We start from the raw sequence: 16,857 nt of genomic DNA, 5'->3' as shown, positions 1-16,857 counted from the left end.
GATCCAGGATTCCTTAGCTAGACTGTCCGCAGTGTGGCTGGCTGCTTTTTCCTTCAGGAGTTAGGGATGGGCCTCAGGCCTCTCTCTTCTCTACCCTTGTACTATCTGCATCGAAGATCTGAAAGTTGAACCTGAGCGCTCCACTTGGGGAAGGCTTGTTGACCTGATACTTGGGAGATTCTGCTGCTTCTCATCTCCATGGTGAAAGAGCTGGGCTTCTGAAGCATCCTTCTGCCGATGGTATTTACACAATGGGGGGAGTTTCTGGGAACCTGCTGAATACTTCTATTTATTCTTACGCAACTCATAAAAAATGCTACCTCAGATCTTTCTCTCGCAGACTTGTACATGGCCTGTGACCTTGAGTGCGTGTGTCCTATTTCTAGGGGGATTGTTGTTAGTACGGAGTCTTCCTGTAACGCTCACATGGACACCAAGCTACTTATCTGTTCATTGCCAAGGTCACTGACAGTTGTTTTGTTTTCTGCGATTATACTGGAGTAACGTGTTCAGTGCACATACTGTCCATTTTCTAAAAATCTATAATTATATTTTTTGTTTATGTTCCAGAGAGAGTAATTATTTCTTGATCTTTTCCTATTTTTTTTAGCATTTCAAAATCGTATAATACCTATACTTATTGACTCTATCCCAAAAGATTTTGTGATGACTTTTCAGTTTTTAGCAATTATTGTCTGAAATGCAAGTCCTTGATAACAAGTGAACAGTATTTTTAAATAAAATGCCATTCATAGCTTTTCTTTGGATTTTAACTTTGAAATCTGTTTTCCATTTCATGCCTTTTAGTTCATTTGTGTAAGGTTACTGTGCTTGCTATGTTTGTAGGCTTCTATTTTCATGGCAAAAGACATAAAAATCCTCCTTTTCTTCCACTTTTAAAGGCTTTGGAATTAAGATTCCTTCTGCTACTAATCTAATTATTTTGAAAAGGCACATAGGAGTTTGCTCTTTGCCATGTATATGTCTGTATATATATGTGTGTGTGTGTGTGTGTGTATATATATATATATATATATATTTTTTTTTTTGTCATACGAGGACTTTATATTATAGACTTAATGAATCAACACCTTATTTAGTCAATTTATATTATCTGTAGAATGAAGATCATTTGAGATTCTGAGCAATAGAAATATCCCAACAATAGATTTGCCTTTTTTTAAAAAATGTATTTTTGTTTTTTGTTAATCCTTACCTGAGGATATTTTTCCTTTGATTTTTAGAGAGTGTGGGAGGTGGAGAGACACAGAGAGAGAAACATCAATGTGAGAGAGGCACATTAATTGGTTGCCTCCTACACATGCCCCAACCAGGGCCGGGGATTGAGCCTGCAACCAAAGTACATGCCCTTGACTAGAATCGAACCTGGGACCTCAGTCGTCGGGCCGACACTCTATCCACTGAGCTAAACCGTCTAGGGCAGCAGGTTTGCTTTTAAAAGATTAAAAAAATTATTATCCATGTAATAGCTGAAGAGCCTTATAATAATTGAAGAGCATTTGCTCTCATGTGAGGTACTTGAGGGTAGCAAGATGTCCTGGGCTCATTCTGGGCCAGTGGTCCCCACCCCTTGATGGAGGAGGGGCCCGCGTTGAAGCAGCGATGCCCTGGGAATATGAGTGGAAATGCCCGCTTCTGATTGTGTTTTGTTGTTGGTTTTGGAGAGTACCAGTTGTTTGAAAGCACTGAATTGCAGTTTTACGAATACACATATTACTTGCTAAAACATCTTTTTGGATCACTGTGCTCTTCTGGAGTTCAGAGTTCCAAGTTCTGGGAAGATTACTCATCAGGAACATGTCAGGTCCTGGACATGCCAGGTAAACAGCCCAGTGTGCTCGGATTGCACACTGTGTTACTTTTCACACATTGGAATCCTCGTAATTCTCCACAGGGAGTCTAAGAACAGGAACAAGTAAACATGTCCTATCTGGGCAGACTTTCTGTCCAAAACTAAACAAAAGAAAACAAACAAAAGCGCTTAAACGGCTGGTGGGATGCTGGCGCACCCTGGCCCGGGGTACTGGCACACCATTTCTGGCCATTCCTCTCCTGCTTGTTTATTCTCTTTTCTTTCCATGTTCTTTACTCTCTTGATGTCCCCCCCGCCCCTTTTTTTTCTTTTTGGGTCTTTTCTGTTACCTCTGTTCTTCATCTTTACTCTTTTGCTTTTTTCCCATTCCTGGTATGGACAGCCTCGTAACATCCTGACTAATGGCAGACCAGAGCTTAAGAGAAGTTTTACTCTGACATGTTACTCTGACTGTAGTCTGTAAAATTCCATGCCAGTGCAAACTATTTCTAAAGAGTTTAATGCATTTATATAGCACTAGAGGCCTGGTGGACGAATTCGTGCACCAGTGGGGTCCCTCGGCCTGGCCTGCAGGATTGGGTCGAAACCAGTTCTCCAACATCCCCGGAGGGTTCCCAGATTGTGAGAGGGCACAGGCCAGGCTGAGGGACCCCACCCATGCACGATCGGAGCCGGGGAGGGATGCGGGAAGTTGGCCAGACAGGGAGGGACCACAAGAGGGCTCTAGGGCGTGTCTGGCCCTTTTTGCTCAGTTCTGACCAGCCAGACCCCAGTAGCAAGCTAATCTACCAGTCGGAGCATCTGCCCCCTGGTGGTCAGTGCACGTCATAGCGAGCGGTTGAGTGGCCTTAGCATATCATTAGCATATTACGCTTTGATTAGTTGAATGGACGACCGGATGACCGGGCACTTAGCATATCAGGCTTTTATTATATAGAATTTTTCATGTTAAATGGAAAAGATATGTGAAATGTAAAACTTACCAAACTCTTTGGGATATATAAATAGGCATTCAGTGGGTTTCAGATTGAAGTTAAATTTTGTGCAAAAGGACATTCTAAAATTTAGGTAATAGTAATCAGGATTGTTTTTCAGGATTCTTTTTACTTATGAAATTTTTGATAAACAGATATTGTTTGGGTTAAAATAATGTGTTTAAATGGCCTAATCTATAACAAAGTTTTGTATAAAAAATGTGACAGCATCAAGTGTGTTTTAAATACCCTACTATTACTTATGCCACTATCAAGGATTGGAGTATATTAGAGCTCTAAGAGGCTTTGAAGCTAGTTTAATTCAATCTAAATTTATAGATGAGACAATTTACTGAATTTACACACGTGGTTAGTGGCATAGTTGACCACAGGTAGGTCTTTTACTTCCCTGTCCACTCTGCTTTTTTGGACAGAAAATTAAATTTATGAAATTTTAGAGGTAAAATGGGCAGGGAAGCCTGAGAAAAGTATCTGAGTTCTAAACCTAGCTTGACTTCATTAGTTCTGAGGTGTTGGACTAGGTGTTCAACCTCTCTCATCTCAGTCTTGGGAGGGTTGGACTTTAAGGCCCCTTGCAGGCCTGTGACTGTACTCAGGGGAGGAAATTGACATAGATATAGATTCTTCCTATTGTACATTTGTGTAGTTTCAATATGAGTCTTATTTCAAGTAAATATTGTTCCTATTTTTTAGTAGGTGTCACTGGTATTTTTTGTTTGTGAATCAACTTTTCCGAAGCGTACTGTTGTGAATCACAGGTTTTTGTCAGCATCATGGTTGCCTCTGTGTTCAGGTGCCTCTAGCATTACCTTGACTAACTGACGTAAACACATTCAGAGGCAGGTGTCCCCTAGCTTCAAACTGGTGAAAGGGTACCGCAAAGCAATGCCCCATAGACAGGTAATTGAGAAGTGCTTCTTTCATGATGTTTCTCACAGTATTTCTCTCTCTGTGTCTCTCTCTGTCTGTCTCCCTCTCAAAAAAGAATAGCTAAAGAACTGATTTTAATTTTATTTTGGGAGAGTGCAAGGGATGTGGTTGGGCTGTGTTAGGACATCGGCTTGGGAGTTGGGAAATGACCATTGTATGTTTTAAGGTGGCAAATAAGGTACTACCTTATGGTAGTAGAGCCTTTTTTATACGGAAAATTTTAAATCTGTAGAAAAATTGTACTCTGAACACATACGCTGTTCTTCTGGATTAATTGTTAACTTTATAGCCGTACTTGCCCCCATGCTCCATGTATGTATGTATGTTTTGAGTCAAATGTGGTATGTATATTTGTATTACTTTCTTAACCACTTGAATATAAGTTGCAGAAACCATGACATTTCACTTTTAAGTACCTGCTGAAGAGGACTTTCCTTAGTATAAACACAATACATTATCATACCCACGAAGTTTAGGATTGATATAATAACATGGTCAAATACATAGAAAACATTTAAATTTGGGGGTAGAAAGTGTATTTATTTGTTTTTTTAAATCAAGTAGATTTGTCTGGCACAATGCGTGTTGAGTGAATTGGTGGAACAAGAAACTAGAGCACATATTTAACAAGTCAGATACAGCCATCAAAATAGAAAGAGAAAGCTTATTAATATTCTGATATGCTGTATTCTTAAAGCTACAATCTTAAATAAAGACAAGGCATAGAAGAGTGTAGAAGAGTGTAAAAAATTTGTAAACTGTGTGTGTGTGTGTCTGGAAGGATAAAAAATGAATGAACATTTTATGCCTTTCAGAGAAGGAGGCAGGGAGCTGGAAGACAGGGAGACTTTTCCCTGAATACCCTCTTTTACCTTTAAACTATTTGAATATATTACTTATTCAAAAGTAAATAGTAAATAAGCAAGCATAGACTTATGTTGATACTATTATTAGCTTTGTAGCAGGTAGGATAATACTTCTCTTTATGTCCTAACGAAATTTGGAGAATGGGACCTGAAACAAAAGGTGGAGGAAAATACTCTTATTTAATTTTGAAGGAAGATTTGCTTTTTTTGTGCCACTTATTGAAAAAGAATGTTCATGATGTAAGAAGATATTTTTTCAGGAGCGCTGATGTGGAGAGGAGGGACTTGATGGGGGCCTGATATTCAGGAAGGCTGGGAATTTCACTGAGAAAAGCAGAAAGGAAGATGGTGTAGGACAGTGTTTGGCAAACTGTGGCTCGCGAGCCACATGCGGCTCTTTGGCTCCTTGAGTGTGGCTCTTCCACAAAATACCACGTGTGGGCGCGCACGTACAGTGCGATTGAAACTTCGTGGCCCATGCACAGAAGTCGGTATTTTGTAGAAGAGCCACACTCAAGGGGCCAAAGAGCCGCATGTGGCTCGCGAGCCGCAGTTTGCTGACCACTGGTGTAGGAGATTATATATTCCTCTTGGAGTAGAGCAGCGACTTTCAATCTTTTTCATCTCATGGCATACATAAGCTAATCACTAAAATTCTGTGGCACACCAAAATATTTGTTGCCAATCTGACAAAAAATTGGCATAATTTTGATTGACTTACCAAAAAATAGTAATTACTCTTTCTACTCCAAAGTGACTTAAAAAAAAAATCAGGTACTTATACTTGTATATAAGAATTTCTGGTACCAAGAATTAACCAATCAGATGCAACCTTATTATGTGATGTGACCAATAAGATGCAACTCTTATCATGTGACCTATATATTTATGGTTCAAGATGGCATTCGCACTGGATGGCTATTGTTGTGTTGGCTGTTGTCATCTTTTTATTGACTAAACTAGAGTCCTGGTGCATGAAATTTTGTGCACTGGGAGGGGCTCTCAGCCTGGCCTGCACCCTCTTACAGTCCAGGAGCCCTTGAGGGATGTCCGCCTGCCATGAAGGCAGGAGAAGCTCCCGCCACCACCACTGCACTTGCCAGCAGTGAGCCCAGCTTCTGGCTGAGTGGTGCTCCCCCTGTGGGAACGCATTGACCACCAGGGGGCAGCTCCTGCATTGAGTGTCTTCCCCCTGGTGGTCAGTGCACGTAATAGCGACCAATCTTTCTGCCAATAGGTCGATTAGCCTTTTACTATATAGGATTATATAGGATAGTCAGGTATTGCAAGTTTTAAAAATTGTGCAATACTAGTTGAAAATCATGGAATAAAGGATAATATTTTTCTCCTCTAAGACAGAAACAAGAATAGAATTTTGTAGTTTCAGTAGAAAAGTACAGAAGATGGCAAATGGGACTCAGAATTTACACTTCATATATATTTATAATACCTTTGATGATAAAAGATAAGAATGTTTAAAAAGCTGCTAAAAGAAAATTAATAGTTAGGAGTAATGACTGGCTATTTTCTTTATTTTTAAAAAGACAGATTCTTGGGTTTTATATGAAAGATTATATGGAAGTTAAAAGAAAACCTCAAGTAAATATTAGTAAATTATTTCCATTTGATAGCTATTTGATTATTTTGTATGGTGGTTCTTATATAATTATATGGTGAACTTATGATACTTATCCTTAAAAATTGATATTTTGCAGTGTTTCGAAATATGTTGCATTAATTTCGGAGTTAAGTCAGACACAGTTTATTTTCTGTTTTCATAAGATTAACACAAAGTTATTGATTAGTACTTAGTGCCTTTTCTCTTGAAAGCCAAAGTTTATTAATCAGTGAGTGTTGAATTGCTCCCAGTGTCTGTTAGGCATCCTTGGGTTAATGGAGACAGATGATCTGCCCTTGACAGATGCTTCTGGAAACGTAACATTTCAACAGTGGAGTTAAATTCCTGTCAGGGAGGGAAGCCACTGACTGCTCAGGCAGGTAGGCAGGCAGGCCTTTAGGAGACAGAGGAATTCTGCACTGTTTGATCAGGTGTCCAGGATGGGACTTTGCAGGTGAAGAAATTTGATTTTATCAGTTCATTCAGAGTTGATGGGGATTGTGAAACTAAATGAAGCTAACCAAGCTAAGCAAGCTTACAGTCAGAGAAAGACAAATATCACATGATCTCACTTATATGTGGAATCTAGTGAACAAAATAGATCTAGAGACATGAAAGCATACAACAGACTGAAGATTCGTAAAGGGAAGGGGAGGGGGTGGGAAGAGATTAACCAAAGAACTTATATGCATATCTCCATGACCCATGGGAACGGACAGTAGTGTGGTGAAGGCCTGGGGAGGAGGTGGGAGTCAGGGATAGGTGGTCAGTGGGGAAAGAAAAGGCGACTTCTGTAATACAACAATAAAGATAAATTTAAAAAATTAAAAAGTTGCAAAAAACTATGAGGATAATGCAAAGAACAACTATTTTTACTTAGATTCACTTATTAACATTTTCCCCATTTACTTTATCATTTATGCATATTTTCTTGCTCTATATTTATGTATGTATATGTATATATATTTTTTGAATCATTGAATATATGTGTGTGTGTGTGTGTGTGTTTGTGTGTATCATGGTCCTTTACCCCTAAATATTTCAGTGTGTATTTCCTAAGAATAAGAATATTTGTATTTATATTCTTAAAATATTTTCATCTAATCTACTATCTGTATCACAGCTTTGTCGGTTGAGGTAAAAAAGTCCTTTATTCTTTGTCTTTTATCAGATTGATATTTTGGAAGACGAGTCTTTTTTTTTATATTAGAAAGTTTCTCAATTTGTGTTTGTCTGATGTTTCCTCATTGTTAGATTCACAGTATGAATTCTTGGCCAGAACTTACTCCCCCCCTAATTTTTTAAGTTTATTCTTTTTCTAAATTAGGAAGTTAACACGGATGCAATAATATTATCTAAATACAGAGTCCATCTATTATTTCAAAATGGTTTTTTTTTAAATATCTTTTTATTGATTTCAGAGAGGAAGGGAGAGGGAGAGAGAGATAGAAACATCAATGATGCGAGAGAATCACCGATGGGCTGCTTCCTGCACATCCCTCACTGGGGACTGAGCCCACAACCCGGGTATGTGCCCTTGACCAGAATAGAATCCAGGACCCTTCAGTCTGCAGGCTTATACATCAATGATGAGGAAGAATCATTGGTTGGCTGCCTCTTGCACATCCCACACTGGGGATCTAGCCCACAACTGGGCATTTGCTATATATTTTTTGATGTCTTATTCTGTACCCAAATAAGAAATGTCTATTTGCTAAAATCTTCATTTGTGCCTTTTTAAGAATGTTTTAAAAGTTTTTCTCAGATGGGTTTTACATAGTTGTTGTTAAATATTTTATTTTCTTTGTGAAACTTGCTTTTATCATTTATTATATCATGGAGATCTGGCCTGTACATGCAGGTCAGTACATGCAAACCTATTTAGTTCTTAAAATGGATCCATGGTCAACCAATGAACTTGTATGCATATATGTATAACCTGTGGACACAGACAACGGGGTGGTGAGGGCCTGAGGGAGCGGGAGGACAGGAGCAGGCTGTAAGAGACTTATGGGGAGAAAGGAGGACCTATGTAATATTTTCAACAATAAAGATTTAAAAAAAAATAAATAAAATGGATCCATAATAATCCATTGTGCCCTAATTTAATTTTCTCCGCAGATGTATTTTATGTTGCTTCTGATTTATCCCTGTTATGCCCAGTACTGAGGAAAATACCCTTGTACCTATATTCTTGCTTGTGTTACTGTATCTGTAAAATAGATTCCTGGAAATGGAATTGCTTAGTCATAGACCATGTATATATATCTTTGGTGACATATTCTACCAAGTTATCCTCTCAAAACTATTTGACGCTTTTAAAATCAAGTAAACTTTATTGTATATGTTCGTTGTTAAAAGACATTCAAAATTTTGTTTGAAAGAAGCCTCATGAAAGTTAATTCTAAACAAAAAGTGTATATCTATTTGTCCATTGATATGGGGAATCTAACGAGAGCAAAAGCATGATTTACACCTTACCTAACTTCAATACAGTTTTGGAAATCAGATATATATTTACTTATATGTATTCAACAACAGAAAAACTTCACTGGTCAGTAGACTTTGAATTTAGACTAAAAGTATTGAGTGTAGGTTAGGGGAGAGAGTCAAGAAGGACATTTCCTGGGAGATCGGCGTGGGCTGACGTCGAGGCAGAGTTTCACCGTGTCATGTGGGCCCTCAGACTGAAGCAGTGTGCCTGTACTCAGAGATAAAGTACGGACAGTTAGTGGCAGACCTGGAGTTCCGTAAACGTGTGGATTTGGTCCCCTCGGCGGCAGAGGGCTCTTCTGATTTAGTACTCCATTGCTGGGTAGCAATTGACCCCCACATTCAGTGCTTAGAACACCCATACACATGTATGATCTCTTAGCAGTTTCTATGGGGCAGGGACTTGGGCGCAGGCAGCACTATTGACACCTTCTGTTCCTTAGAAGCAAGCCAGTGCGTTCAGCCCACATTCAAGGGGAGGGCACCGGGTTCCTCCTTTCAAGGAGGGGGTGTCGGGGTCTGGGAACACATTTTAAAACGACCACACTGGGTTCTGAAGGAGAGGCTTGATGGTACGATTTTGAAAAGGGAAAAAGCATGGTGTCCAGCAGAAGATTAATCTGATAGCAGTGTCAAAGATGACCTGAAGAAAGGGGGACATGGGAGGGAGGGCTGGTGAGGCAATCCAGCAGTGAGGTAGTGATGGAGTCGTCCAGGGAGATGCGAGAGGGACAAGGCAGGGCACATGAGGGATGCAGCGGAATGGGAGAGAGGGAATGAGAGGCGGAAATCGTCTCAAGGCTTCCAGGTCTGAAGAACGAACGACCAGGCATGTAATGACTGGAAAGAGAAACCAGTTTTTGGTTTTAGACATTTAAGGGGGAAATTCCCAAGCAGTTGAAACTATAGAACCAAGGGCTCCAGTTGAAATGTCGAGCCAAAGAGAGAAAGTTCACATTTGTCATCCAAAAATTTTTGTGGGATGAGTCCGCAGAGAGGCCGGAGCACGGAGGCCCCGGCCTTTGGGGGAAGCCGTGGTCTGGAGCATGATGAGCAGGAGCTAGATCTGTGTTCCTGGCAGGAAGGAGGAGGTGGACCGATGCCGAGCGTCACGTGTTACAGAATCTGAAGAGAATGATGTTTGAAATGCATGCATTTGCCTGTCAGATTATTAGAGGTGACAGCGCTTTAAGTGGAGTAGAACAATTTTGGAAATTGGATTATAACATTTAATGTGATGATTCACTTTCTAAAAAGTGCTCGAGGTGGGAGGATGAGTGGCTGGCACGCCTTCCATCACAGCTTTTGAGATCTTACACCCATCTCGCTTCCTTTTAGCACCACCAAGCCTCCCTGGAATGGCACTGCTACTCCGTTCTCAGCTGGAGGGAAGAAGTAGGATTTTGCCTCTTGTTTTCAGGGAGTCATTTAACAGTAAGTGAAATTAACTGGATAATTTTTTTTAACTTCACCTGTTGCTATTAATTACTCTTACCTGTACTCTCCCCCTAACTCTGTTATATGACTGTTCCAGATCAGATATCAGATGAGGGATCACCTATTTTTTTCTCTCCCTTACCTCCCAATTTCAAGCATACTTCGATTATTTATATGCTTTGTTAATTGAACTTGTAGGGATGCAATTAGTATTTAGTAAATATTGAAGTTAGCAACTGGCAAATCTAAAATAGTAACTGACAGATGGATTTTATCTTTTGTATCTATACATGTATTTAATCAGTTTTCAATGAGTAAAATAATTGTCAGGAAGATGTAGCAAAAACAAGAAAATAGTTTAAAAAATCACTTTATATGGCCTAGTATATTTCAAACTTTCTATAAGAATTTGAGATTAAATGGGCCAAAGGATTATGTAGTGAAACACTGACAAAACCAGAAATTAAATCTTGAGTGTCCTCTGCTACATGGTTAGATGGTGGTGTTTTTTTCTGACAGGTTATTTTCCTTTAAGAAAAAAAACTTTAGGTCCACCAAAGACTTAAAGAAATGAAATCAGCGTAACAACAGTAACTGTGGTTTCAAATTAAAGGGTAAAACTCTATGCTGGAAAAAAAGAGCTGCTGTTATCAGTTCTTTTTAGCACAAAAAGATATGCTTGTTCTTGGCAACCTCATCTTTGAATAAATAGGGGCCTTGCTTGCTGTCGCTTAGTTCTGCAGTGTGCCTGGGGGAGCTCTGGCCCAGGTGAAAGGGGTCAGAGGGCGGTGGGAAGGGAGAAGGGGCGTGAGGAAAGGCTGAGAGGTTCGGCTCGGATAGCACAGAGGTAAGTGAAGGTGGCATGACCAAGAGCGTCGCTGACTCTACACATGTCGGTACAGCCATGGAGGCTCTCACGTGCGGTTTTCATTACACATGTTAAGCCTTTTCTTTCTGTCAGTAGGTGTGAGAGGGAGGAACAGAAAAAAGAGTGAGAAAGGGTGTCTCGGGAGATCACTGATTGTGGTGTTTGTTTTCACAACTCAGGAGCTGGATGTATTTGCAAAAATTACAGCATGACTTTTACTTGTCTGTGGGCATCTGACAAAAACTTAATGTGGTTAATTGGCGTTTTTTCCTTTTCCTGTTTCCCACCCATCCGGTCCTGTCCTCTTTCCCTTACATTCTCTGGAACTCACTTCAGGCACCGTCAGTCCCAGAAGCTCCCTCCAGTGGCCTCTTCTGTTCCCAGTGCCCGACACTGGCTGGATTAATTGTCCTCCTCCCCGCCTCTCTGTCTCCAGAATGGCCTGGAATCACTATCACTGGGCTTCCACAACTTGTCATGTGAACGTGTTTATGAGCTTGTTTGCCCTACTACACTGTGAGTTCCTCAGTAGGTGGGGCCAAGTCTTACTCATCTGGGCATCCCACATCTAATAAATGTTGAATAAACAGACGAGTGCTTTCCCTGTGCCTTGTGGTAGACACACCACGGTCCGTCAGTGTGGCAGTGAAGTCACCGAGCTTTGATGGCTAGGAGATCTGTGACTAGAGAGAGATACCATACGAGCCTTGAAGAATGGGGGGTGGACTGCAATGAGGAAGGCACAGATTCTGGTCTCCAGGTGCTCCACTGAGTAGGTCCGTGAGGGCTGGGCTGCAAGAAGCCAGTCAGCGGTGCAGTGTGGTGAGTGTTGCCGCAGAGGCCTCTCGTACAAGCGCCCGGGAAGCATGGGATGCATTTGACCTGGGGGGGCCTGGGAAGGCCTGGGAAGACTGGCCTTTGAGTTGAGTCTTCAACTACTTACGTAGTTGCTCACCTTTCGGAGAAAAAGGAGGAGCATCTGGCAAGCTGTAGAGGTATGAGGATCCTTTTTTGAAAAGCTGAGAAGGAACATTTGAAGTTCATGAGTGTTGAGGAGTGAGGAAATGAGATGGGAAGGAGCCGCTCGCGCTCGTGTGCGCGCGCGCGCGTGTGTGTGTGTGTGTGTGTGTGTGTGTGTAAAGCTGGCAGCTGGTCTTTGCCCCGGTGGCTGTGAGGAACCATTGGCAGTTTTAAAATCGGAGGAATGGCACAGATTCACATTTTAGTAAAATGTCTCGGAACAGTGTAAAAATTGGACTGGAAGGGAATAAACTAAAGAGAATAGACTGGTTAGGAGACCAGTGCAACAACAGTCCAGATGAGTGCGGTGAAGGGCCTGGATTGAGGGAATGGAGATGTGGAAGAGAAGAGAAAGTGTAGAGTATGATTTTTGTGGGTAGAATTTGTGAGACTCAGTGACTGGAGCTACGTAGAGCAGTTGTGAGAGAAACAGGAGGACAGAAAATGTTTGTAGATTCTTCTATCCTCTAACCACTGGATGGGAGAGTAGAAAGGAAGCCTTGGGTTTGGTTTGGACATTTGAAAATGGAGCCTCCCTCTGCAGGAGGCGACCAGGCAGATCAGGGGAAGACGCCACCCCAATCACCCTGCTGCTGCTGCCACTGCTGGTCGCCGTGGCTGCCTGCCCTCGGCCCTCGCAGCCTCTGCGGCTTTGTCTGGAAGGACGTCGGAAGATGTCCGATCTATCTGGTCTAATTAGCATATTACCCTTTTATTAGTATAGATGTGTCTGGGAATTTGACTATTCTGGGAACCTGATATAAGAGGAATCATACAATATATATTTTTTAATATATTTTATTGATTTTTTACAGAGAGGAGGGGAGAGGGATAGAGAGTTAGAAACATCGATGAGAGAGAAACATCGGTCAGCTGCCTCTTGCACGCTCCCTACTGGGGATGTGCCCGCAACCAAGGTACATGCTCCTGACAGGAATCGAACCTGGGACCCTTGAGTCTGCAGGCTGATGCTCTATCCGCTGAGCCAAACCGGTTAGGGCGAATCATACAATATTTGTTTGCCCTTTTGTGATTGGCATATTTCACTTAGCATAGTGTCTTCGAGCTTCATCCATGTTGTAGGATGTGTCACAATTTCCTTCAGTGTTCTTAGAGTGCGATTTAAACACACTTCTTTTTGTTAAGAATACAGCTATTCCACAACCATTGTTAAGTTCTCAAGTTCTGCCACATTAGTTCTACACAGGGAAAGGGGAGATAGAAGACAGGAATTCACTGTTAGTACCTATATCCCATTTACCACAGGTCAGGCGCTGAGTTAGTTGCAAATGCTGCAGTTGACTCAGTCTTCACAACAGCTCTGTGAGGTGGAGATTACGGTTTTCCTCATTCTAGAACTGTAAGGAGAGTTAAGTAGCTTGTACAAGGTCACACCACTTGCAACTTAACTGAGCCAGGATTCCAGTCCTGATCATCCCGATACCAAGGCTCCCCGTGCTTTTCATGACCCTTCGGTTCTCTAATTCTGTTACTCTAAAGGAGTCAAATCTCTTTTCTAGTCATTTATAGAGCGGTTATTTCTAGAACTCAGGACCTGCATGGAAGTCAGCCAGTGGGCCTTGGAGGCGTTAGAAGGCTGTGCTTATCTCTGCATCTTTGTTCCGTGTTGTGCTTTGAAAGCTTTGAGAGCACTACTGAGTTTTTTAGTTTCATCTCCATTCTGTGACCAATTGTTGGAGAGACCCAAAGTCTGAAGTTTGTGTTGACTTTAGATAATCATCCTCTGAGGCTCATTTCTGGAATGAGTTTAAAGAAGAAGAGTACCAGCAGCCAGGTTCAGTCTTAGAGTGGGTGCTTGGAAAAGGATAAGTGGTTTTCTGGGGTCATTAGAGTGGATCAGATTACCTTCTAAAGTAATGATGGAAACAAAGAATAAATCAGAGAAACTGTGAAACACCCTGCATTCTTCCTTCAGGCAAGTAATACCATATCTTCGATGACAGATAATTATTTTCTCTCGAATACTGACAGAATTAGAAAATTTCCAGTGGTACATTTAAGCCAGTGGTTCTCAACCTTCCTAATGCCGCGACCCTTTAATACAGTTCCTCAAGTTGTGGTGACCCCCAACCATAAAATTATTTTTGTTGCTACTTCATAACTGTAATTTTGTTACTGTTATGAATCGTAATGTAAATATCTGATATGCAGAATGTATTTTCATTGTTACAAATTGAACATAATTAAAGCATAGTGATTAATCACAAAAAAATATGTGATTATATATGTGTTTTTCGATGGTCTTAGGCAACCCCTGTGAAAGGGTCATTTGACCCCCAGATTGAGAACCGCTGATTTAAGTGGTTTAGTGTCTGGGTGATTAGGAAGTATAGAATCTCTTCTGCTTTATTTCAGGGCTCTTCTCTTGTTCTCACTGCATCCATTTAAGAGCAACTAATTAATGGTCAGTGAAAAATTCCTCATTGTAAAGGTCATGGACAAAGCACATGCCCGGTTGCATTTGCCTACTTAGAGTCGGGGACTTAAACTGTAATCAGATGTTCAGCTTTATTGTTTTCTTCAAGTGTAAAGGAAAGAACAATGCTCAAGACACAGCTAAGGTATTTTTAAAGCATGCAATTTGTGTGACTCTTGCTGAGTCAGGTGAGTGGGTGATGCTGGCAGAGTTGTAGAAAAAGAACTGACTTCTAGCAAGGAATGAGAACCCACGCTCAACAGAACAGGAGTAGGGCTGAGAATATGCTGAAGGAGAAGGAAGACTGAGTGGTTCGATGTGGGTCAGGTGCCTGAAGAGTGACTCAAAGTGACTAGCTCTGGGGCTCAAAGGGAAATGGACTTGCTCTCTTTACCCGTGGCCTTGAGAGAAGAGCCCAGCCGCGTCTGGGAGTGGAGATAGGGTGGCTTGACAGAACGGACTGACTCCAAAGAATTGCCAGTCGGGGGAAAATAATATTGTGGACGACCTAGGAGAGTCCTCTTGATGTTCTAGACCTACCATGAAATTGCGTACGGCGAGATGATTGTGCTTAAAAACATAGTCTAAATGGATAGCATTTCTATTCCCAAGGTGCACAGTGGTAAAGTCTCGGTGTGTTTGAACAAACTCTCAGTCTGTTATTCGTTAGAAGTGCCCAGTAGGGGGTTCTTGCTGGCAGACAAGAGAGTCAGGATATGATGTCTTCACAGGACAAAACTCTGATGCATTTAATTCAACGACAAAACTCAAGTGCCAAATCTCAGGGTGGGACAGGGAGCACTGGCAGAAAAGTACCCTTTTTTTTAACACAACATTTGATCCTTAAAGTTATTCTCTAATTGTCATCACTCAGTTTATAAGTGCAGAAAATGGCTCCTTTAACCGCAATTGGTTCAGGAGGGGCAGAGACCTGGAGTTTATTTATTCATTTGAGAAGAAAGCCCAGGAGAGGCAAAAGAATGTAGTGTCTGAAGATACGGTAATGTTATGTGATTGTCCTGTAATGTAGTTGGAATCCTAAAGACTAGGATAGATTTGAGGTATAGAGGTTACATGACTCTAGTTTAATTGTCCTCTGGTTTTTGTCTTTATTATCTTCACTGTTAAGTTGTATGAAACTTAGTACCGTGTTCTCTAGTTTAAATTGAAGCTGGAATTATTCCTTGATATGAGGCAATATCTCAGCAGCTTTCTCACTCTGATGACTGATATATAGTCATCAGATAACTGTTGACACCTACTAAATACAAGTGCATTGCATGCTTTAAGCAGATACTAAAATGAATCAGAGATAGACATTTATTTTTCAAGTTGTCTGTCTGTTGAATGATGGTTGGGAACTTGCATTCTGCAGTCAGATCCAACCCAAGTTCAGATCCTGGTTTTGACATGAACTATATATAAAACCTTGGAAAAGCTACTCAATCTCTCTAAACCTTATTAGGCTATATATCTAGTACAAGTCAACACCTTGATCTCCATAATAGCACCTATCTCATAGGAGTGCAGAAGGCCTCAGGAGATAATGGTTGTAAAGGACTTGGAATGTAGGAATTCCTCCATAAAATTAAGCAACACACACAGATGAAGAGAATTGCCCTGTGGGCCCACGGCATTATGCCTTTGCTGGAAGTTCAGTGTTATAGAGATACGACTTGGGGTGTTACCTGTATGGAAGGAATCACCTGGACTGTATGACACTGAATGACATTCCCAAAGGCAAACACAAGAAATAACAGGACAGAACCAAAAAATATTTTCTTAATCCACAAAAGTGGTCTAGTAATTATATTTCTTATTTTCTTTGATGTTTTGTTTGTATTAATTCCTGGTAACTCAGATATTAAAGGAGTTGAATCAGACTAATACCAATATGAAGATAATGCATCAATTCTTTTGATACATGATTAGGGAGCCTGTTATGTTCACCTCCCATGAGTTCTAGCACTAGATCTAGTTTATCAGTGCTGAAAACGTAGGAGGTTAAGGAGCCATTCTGATGTCTGGCTCTCAAACTCAGGCATTTGGCTGATTATTAAAGATAGGTGGCTATAAATGTTTGAGGATTTTCAGGCAAAATGGATGGAACTACTAAATAATCCTATATAATAAAAGGTTAATATGCAAATTGTCCCCTCAACCAGGAGTTTGACCAGGGGGTGGGGCGGGGCCGGTGGGCCCCTCCCCCAGGCTGGCCCAGCCCAATTGCCCTGATCAGAGCTGGCCAGGGCACCGGGCCTCTAGTTTGGTAAATAATAAAGTGGCAAAGTTGGATTTCTTAGCTCACTATTTCCTCAGACATCTCAACTTAAATTCCAAATATTTAATATCACTGATT

General features: G+C 41.1%; 1 long non-coding RNA gene across 7 annotated transcripts in view; it reads left to right on the top strand.

Annotated features, from left to right (window-relative positions):
• LOC139016202 (uncharacterized) overlaps positions 1–16,857 on the top strand; it is a 184,522-nt gene that overhangs the window by 9,788 nt on the left and 157,877 nt on the right. For all 7 annotated transcript variants that reach the window (XR_011472649.1, XR_011472646.1, XR_011472648.1 and 4 more), the window contains exon 2: positions 10,075–10,170. This is a non-coding gene — a long non-coding RNA (uncharacterized lncRNA). The remainder of the gene's footprint in view (positions 1–10,074; positions 10,171–16,857) is intronic.

The sequence above is a fragment of the Myotis yumanensis genome, unplaced genomic scaffold (genome assembly GCF_028538775.1).
Source record: "Myotis yumanensis isolate MYYU_CA2020_CCGP unplaced genomic scaffold, mMyoYum1.0.hap1 SCAF_9, whole genome shotgun sequence".
Lineage (NCBI taxonomy): Eukaryota > Metazoa > Chordata > Mammalia > Chiroptera > Vespertilionidae > Myotis > Myotis yumanensis.
This window is presented reverse-complemented; position numbering and strand designations above follow the sequence as displayed.